This window comes from Oncorhynchus clarkii, chromosome 18, assembly GCF_045791955.1.
Source record: "Oncorhynchus clarkii lewisi isolate Uvic-CL-2024 chromosome 18, UVic_Ocla_1.0, whole genome shotgun sequence".
NCBI classification, from domain to species: domain Eukaryota; kingdom Metazoa; phylum Chordata; class Actinopteri; order Salmoniformes; family Salmonidae; genus Oncorhynchus; species Oncorhynchus clarkii.
The window spans coordinates 50878991-50887651 of NC_092164.1; positions in this window are offsets into that span (position 1 = coordinate 50878991).

Consider the following 8661-nt stretch of genomic DNA (forward strand, 5'->3'; position numbering starts at 1 on the left):
CAAATCTACTTGTTGTAACTAGCTAACTAACTAGAAAGCTAGCAACATTACTAAGGTTGCTGTGTTCTAAGATGGGAGTCAATTTACAGTTTACACTGATGGTATCGCGTTTCTATGACTAAATAGTTTGATTACAATTTTTTTTAAATACTTTACCTGATAGCAGTTTGTCAGACGGATTGATTCCGATGACGTGATTGGCAGACGACATGATCAGCAGAGATGGTGCCATGGATAGTACACGAGTTTTGATTGGTTTACAGTTTAATACTTGGTTGCGTTTGCCTGTCAAGGTTAGTGAACATAAAAGTATCTTTTAAAAATGTGCAAGAATTAATTAACATTGCCAACAAAGGGAAATGTGTTCAGAATAAACAAACATACACAATATATAAAAAACAGCTTCTCCCTCAACAGAGATGGATCATCTCGAAAACTAAATCAGATAGTTTGTTACGGCCCACCCCCTATCACTGATAGTCACTCAATTAGCCCATGTCAGCAAACTTTTTTTAGATCGGGAAGTTATTAGTCCAGCCAACTATCTAAACTTGTTGTAATCAGCAACAGTCTAGGGCCAGCTCTGACTGCAAGTGTGGGTATGGATGTGGGTACACAGCTACTGTGGCCCCTCATGATAAGTTCTGATTTTATGTGGCCCCCACCCCATCAAAGTTGCTCATCCCTGCTCTACATCAATATCTGTCTCTACGTCACATTGAACTGCAGACACACTCAATGATCCAGACACTGTGTGTGTGTGTGTGTGTGTGTGTGTGTGTGTGTGTGTGTGTGTGTGTGGAAAAGCACTCACTCAGCTCTAACGGGTGTGCAGTTGTTGCTAAGAGACAGGCAGCAGCCGAAACTGAGGGAGAGATGAATTGAAATTGAGAGAAATAGAGAGGCAGAGAGAGGGGGGTAGATAGGGAAAGTAAAGGGGCAGGGAGAGAGTGGTGTAAGGAGTTAAGAGAGAGAGAAAAAGAGGTTTATATAAAGATGGGCAAGCAAGCTGAAGAGAGAGAGAGAGAACGAGTGAACTAGACAGAGAAGGAGAGAGGGGGTGGAGAAAGAGATACAGAGAGTCAGGGTGAGTGAGTTTGAGATAAAGAAAGCGATGGTGGAGGGAACGAGCAGAAAAGAGAGGGAGAAGGGGAGAGAGGGATAGAGAAAGGGTGCCGAAAATTGGAGAGGGGAGAAAGAGAGGTAAGTGGGTCAGGAGGTACACAGAAACTCACTTGTCTACCGCCCCCTAACCTTTCAACAACCTAAACGCAACCTTTAAACGATCCATAAATAACCTCAACACAACCCTCCCAAAACTTATACACAACTAACCACAACCTATACACAACTTCCAGCAGCACAAACACAACCACAATATGACCTTTGCACACAACAACCCCCTATCCTCCAGAAAACCCCAATCCCTCTCATAAAACCAACTCTAATATGGTCAACTCTAAGTAATATGGTCCCGATTCACTTTGCCATCTGATAGGCTGCATAGAGTTTTTCTCCAATCCTTATAGATCTACAGATCTAGGAGGCTTGCGGGGGTTGTCGCTAGTTACCACAGCTAAATCAAATCAAATTTTTACATCAGCTGATGTCACAAAGTGCTTATGCAGAAACGCAGCATAAAACCCCAAACAGCAAGCAATGCAGATGTAGGAGCACGGTGGCTAGGAAAAACTCCCTAGAATGGCAGGAATCTAGGAAGAAACCTACAGAGGAACCAGGCTCTGAGGGGTGGCCTGTCCTCTTCTGGCTGTGCCCGGTAGAGATTATAAGACTACATGGCCATTAAGGCCAGATCGTTCTTCAAGATATTCAAACGTTCATAGATGACCAGCAGCTACAATTTATCTTATTAAAATCAGATTTTAAACCTGACCTTAACCCTAAAATTAACCACAATGCTAAATGTATGCCTAACCCTAACCTTAAATTAAGAACAAAAAGCAAATGTTTGTTTTCATGATTTTGTACAATATAGACCATTTTGTGGTAACTAGTAGAAACAAGGCATGGGGGTTCGCTTACTTAAAGTCTCCCTTCATTCACAACCTCTAATTAAACCCTCAATACCTACACAACCTTAACCCAACTCCCACACAACCAAGAGAACCCTCAGACAACCATCACACAATGTCTGCTTTATATATTATGTGAAGCCTCATGGGACAGTTGCATTCACAATATAGTACACCAATACAGTTTACTATGACTATAACTGAGGAACAGAGAGAAGTATTAGACTCCCCCTCTCGTCCCTTACCCTCTACCTCCCACACATACCCAGTCCACTCCTCTTCTTCACTAAATGCTTTCTCTCTCTCTCTACCTACCCTTACTCTTCCACCTCTCTCCCTCTGCTATATTTCTCCCCTCCTTCCCTTTGCTGTCTTCCTCTCTCCCTACCGCCCTCCCCTCTCTCCCTACCGCCCTCCCCTCTCTCCCTACCGCCCTCCCCTCCCCCCTCTCTCTCTCTCTCTCTCTCTCTCTCTCTCTCTCTCTCTCTCTCTCTCTCTCTCATCCCCAGCCGCAGGAAATTCCTAATGATCTTCATCATCAGTCTGTGTTCAACACTACCTCCAGCCAAGAGCACATACTGTACACTCATAGACACACACACACACACATATGCACACACACACTCACAGACACACACAGCACATTGCATACACAAAAGAGGTTAATGCACAGACAAACTGAAGCAAACAATCAGACTACACTGGCTCAGCTTTTCTCTCTCTATGTCTCTCTCTCTTCTAATCGCCCCTCTCTCTTTCTAATGTTGTTTCTACAGGAACCTACATGCTGTAGCTAGTTATTTTAAGGCAAGAACCGTACGAGCCCTGTCCCCTGCTCCCCCACCACCACTCCTTCTCCTACAACCTCTCTCACACACTCCCCCACCTATCCTCTCTCCCCTCCCCCTCCTCCCTCCACATCCATCCTCCGCTCTCCCCTTTGCCTGCCCCCCTCTCTTCTTCCCCCCACCTCTTCTCCCTCCCTCCTCTTTCTCTCTCTCCTCCAGGCAGTTTCCTGGCTCTGTTGATGGCCGCCCCTCAGTCGGTCATGTGACGAATAGCGGCAGCTGGGAGCAGCCAGGAGTGCACACGCACACACACATGCACATACACTGCACACACACACACACACACACACACACACACACACACACACACACACACACACACACACACACACACACACACACACACACACAGTCAGACCTTGAGGCCAGTGTTTTGGAGAGGGGGCTCTGTGCTGCGGCCTGACTTCCTGACTCCTCCCTCTGTTCCACAGTTGCCGTGGGTTACTGCTGCAGCTCCGGTTGCCAAGGAGAAGGCTGCTGGCTGTTTGAACAACAATGGCCGTGAACATTCCAACTGTAGGTACTGTCTCTCACACACACACTCACCAGAGAACACACACACTTAGGAACGCACATAGCTACACACACACAAACACACATATTCATGTGACACGTAGACACATGCGCACACGCAAACACACACTAATGTACAGTATCTCCATCCAAATCCTGATCCCACATATTCAAACTTAAATAACCCCTCCAACCAAACTCACACACTCTCTCCCTCAGATGATTGCTTTTGTTTAAAGGATAAGAGTAGCCCTTCTCTCTGTCAGTCTATCAGACGCTTTCTCAATCCATCTCTGTTGTCTCTTCTCTCTCTCCACCCATCCTCCTCCGTGTCTGCCCCCCTCTTTCTTTCCAGGAGCCTGAGTGTGCAGTGCATTCATCCATCTTCCCCCACCCCGTCTTCCACCCTTATCTCTCTCTCTCTACTTCTCCTCTCTTGCCCTCACTCTCCTTCTTTCTCTCTCTTTCCTTCTCCTCTATCTCTCTCATTTTCCTCTGTCTCTCTCTTTCTCTCTCTGAGGAAGTGTGTAATCCCAAGGGACAAAAAGCTCCCTACCTTCCAGCTGAGAAGGGGGGAGGAAGAGGGAAAGAGAGGGACATAGAGAGGACTGGGTTGGAAGAGAGAGAGAAACACAGTGGGAAGAGAGGGGGGAAGGGAGAGAGAGGGGGAAGAGGGAGGGTAAGAGAAAGGGAGAACTATCATCATTAGGATTCCTGGAGCAGAACCTTTAGCTCTGTTGTGTTAATGATGCGACAATGTTACAGGAATGTCAAATGAATGTATTTTAAACATTTTAAAATCTGTCACCTTTCTGATCATCTGCTTCATCTTTTTGTGAACAGACGTCTACACATAAATGTCATCTTTTTTCTGAGTTCCAGTGTGTGTAATCAATACACAAATGAGACTATGTGCATGTGTGTGTGTGCATACATGTGCGTCAAGAGGGAGAGAAAGATATAGACAGAGCAGAGGTCTGTGTGAAGGTGTGTGTATGAGAGAGAGTGAAGGTGTGTGTGTGAAGGTATGGGTGAAAGTGTTTCTTGTCTTTAATAATTGAACTATTTCTGTCCAGCTTGTTAGTGAGGTAGACACACACTTTCTATCCCTCTTTTTCTCTGCCGGCTCTCTCCTCTGTCTCTCCCTCTTTCCCTCTCTCCCTCCCTCTCACTCAGACACACACACAAAGACACACACATGCCCCCCCCCCCCCCCCCCCCCCCCATCTCCAATCAGAGGTTAGGGGTCATATAGCATCAAACCGGCTGTGTGAGAGGGGGGGTGAGAGGGAGAGAGCCAGGAGTGGCCCGAGAAATGTAATTAGTAGAGAGAAAGTGAGAGCTATGGGAATCCATTGTGTGGGAGTTGATATTATATAGACTAAACACAGACAGACAGACAGACAGACAGACAGACAGACAGACAGACAGACAGACAGACAGACAAAGCAGAAACAGCCCCAGAGAACCCCACAAATATAAGAGAAGGATATTAATAGTCAGATTGGTGAGTTATGAAAGTATACTGCAACATAAATTGGCCCTAGGACTTCTCAATGGTCTGGAGCTTAGCCAGAACTTAGTATACTCAACCTGCCTCAGGGGGAAATAATGCAAACTACAGTACAACTAGCTAGGCTAGAGAAAAACAGAACTACAACTAGCTAGACTAGAGAACCACAGAACTACAACTAGGTGGACTAGAGAACCACAGAACTACAACTAGCTGGACTAGAACCAGAACCACAACTAGCTAGACTAGAACCACAGAACTACAACTAGCTAGGCTAGAGAACCACAGAACTACAACTAGCTAGACTAGAGAACCACAGAACTACAACTAGCTAGACTAGAGAACCACAGAACTACAACTAGCTAGGCTAGAGAAGCACAGAACTACAACTAGCTAGACTAGAGAACCACAACTAGCTAGACTAGAGATCCACAGAACTACAACTAGCTAGGCTAGAGAACCACATAACTACAACTAGCTAGACTAGAGAACCACAGAACTACAACTAGCTAGGCTAGAGAACCACAGAACTACAACTAGCTGGACTAGAACCAGAACCACAACTAGCTAGACTAGAGAACCACAGAACTACAACTAGCTGGATTAGAGAACCACAGAACTACAACTAGGTGGACTAGAGAACCACAGAACTACAACTAGCTGGACTAGAACCAGAACCACAACTAGCTAGACTAGAACCACAGAACTACAACTAGCTAGGCTAGAGAACCACAGAACTACAACTAGCTAGACTAGAGAACCACAGAACTACAACTAGCTAGACTAGAGAACCACAGAACTACAACTAGCTAGGCTAGAGAAGCACAGAACTACAACTAGCTAGACTAGAGAACCACAACTAGCTAGACTAGAGATCCACAGAACTACAACTAGCTAGGCTAGAGAACCACATAACTACAACTAGCTAGACTAGAGAACCACAGAACTACAACTAGCTAGGCTAGAGAACCACAGAACTACAACTAGCTGGACTAGAACCAGAACCACAACTAGCTAGACTAGAGAACCACAGAACTACAACTAGCTGGATTAGAGAACCACAGAACTACAACTAGCTGGACTAGAACCAGAACCACAACTAGCTAGACTAGAGAACTACAGAACTACAACTAGCTGGACTAGAGAACCACAGAACTACAACTAGCTGGACTAGAACCAGAACCACAACTAGCTAGACTAGAACCACAGAACTACAACTAGCTAGACTAGAGAACCACAGAACCACAACTAGCTAGACTAGAGAAAAACAGAACTACAACTAGCTGGACTAGAACCAGAACCACAACTAGCTAGACTAGAACCAGAACCACAACTATCTAGACTAAAACCAGAACCACAACTAGCTGGACTAGAACCAAACCCACAACTACAAATAGCTGTACTAGAACCAGAACCACAACCATCTGGACTAGAACCAGAATCACAACGAGCTGGAGTAGACCCAGAACTAGAACTACACCTATCTGGACTAGAACCAGAACCAAAACTAACTGGACTAGAACCACAACCACAGCTAGCTGGACTAGAACCACAACTAGCTAGACTAGAACCAGAACCACAACTAGCTAGACTAGAATCAGAACCACACCTAGCTGGTCTAGGACCAGAACCACAACTAGCTAGACTAGAACCAGAACCAAAACTAGCTGGACTAGAACCACAACTAGCTGGACTAGAACCACAACTAGCTGGACTAGAATCAGAACCACAACTAGCTGGACTAGGACCAGAACCACAACTAGCTAGACTAGAACCATAACCACAACTAGCTGGACTAGAATCAGAATCGGAACCACAACTAGCTGGACTAGAACCAAAACCAAAACTACAACTAGCTGGACTAGAACCAGAACCACAACTATCTGGACTACAACCAGAACCACAACGAGCTGGAGTAGACCCAGAACTAGAACTACATCTATCTGGACTAGAACCAGAACCAAAACTAACTGGACTAGAACCACAACCACAACCACAGCTAGCTGGACTAGAACCACAACTAGCTAGACTAGAATCAGAACCACAACTAGCTGGTCTAGGACCAGAACCACAACTAGCTAGACTAGAACCAGAACCAAAACTAGCTGGACTAGTAAAAAAACTAGCTGGACTAGAACCACAACTAGCTGGACTAGAATCAGAACCACAACTAGCTGGACTAGGACCAGAACCACAACTAGCTAGACTAGAACCAGAACCACAACTAGCTGGACTAGAACCACAACTAGCTGGACTAGAACCAGAACCACAACTAGCTGGACTAGAACCAGAACTCACAACTCTGAGTGGGAGGGTCATGACCTTCAGTTAGAAAGTGTGTTTGTGTGTGTCAGTGTGCATGCTGTCAGTTCCATCTCCATAGCTACTTCTGAAACTAGGAAGTCTGGCAAGGCCTGCTGATAGGCTGAGAAAGGAGACAGATGATTGGTTGAGCTGTGGCTGTCATATCAGCAGAGTGTATCTGCAGCACCACACACACATACACACTCCAGCCAAACAAATACATGAAGCATTCAGAGTCAAATGTTCTATATAGATATGTAAGAATGTGTGTGTTGACTACTGACCTGGCTAATAGGGTTAAGGACAGAAATAACATCATCTGAGATACAAGGCCGTTTCTATGACTACCACCACCACACACAGGTACACAATAGGGCTATGCTGTTATATGTTGTGCACTGACACACACACACAGACTTCTCTCTCTTTAATACCTCTTGCTCAGCATCTGTCAGCATCCCACAGACACGTGCACATGGAAAGGATATGCATGTCAAAAAGGGACATAAATAAAATGACACTGTCACAATACAGACACTGGCCCTAGGCGCTCTCTCACCCCCCCCCCCCCCCCCATCGGGTAATAATCATGCACCACCATGAGCTCTGTGTCTCGAGGCTGATGTGGGCGTCACTCATTCAACGCACCGGGCGGTTCGTGCCTATACGGGATGAGCGCGTCAGGACAGCTCAATTTGTTACCGGGGGATTATAGCCACGGCTTTACAGGGGAACCGGATGACGTCTCTCGCGCTTTAATTACAGTAAACATCTGTCGGAGCGCGCCCTGAGCTCGCGCCACAGCAGCGCCACAGCACGTACCGAATGTTATATGTAGGTGGAGACCGACGGTGAATCTAGCCTACCTTAGAGACAGTCTCAGTGACGGATCCGGTCCTGTGTGAATGTGTGTTTGTATGGTAGACATCTTCGCTTTCACAACGAACCAGCATATACACACAATCAGCCCTGCATGGAGATGCTTCCTTAACAATAGCCTTAACTCGTGTGTGTGTCACCATCACTAATGAGAAAGGAGCCCACCTCAGCCATAGTGGCAGACTGACCCAGTGCACGAATTCCCTTTATAACGGCACCGACGAGGTTAATACAAATTCCTTCAATAAAAAAAATGCAGCGGTGCCGCGCGCATCTGGCAGCGCCGCTAGAACTGTCCGGTATGCAAATATGAGTTGTGTACACAGATAGACACTGCATGCGCACTCACCGGGAGAGGCTCGTTGCTGCAGCGGGGCTTCTCTTCTCTCGTCGTGCGGATCACTGAGTTCTCGGTAATATCACAGCTGCCACTGCTGGCGCACAGCATTTTCCGTTCATTCCAACCGTTAACGTCGTTGTCTGTCTCCTCTCCGTGCTTCGCGCGCATCTGTCTGTATGCGTGCAGGGCTCCGCCACAGAAAACCGTTTCTCTAAAAACAAGCTGGTCTAC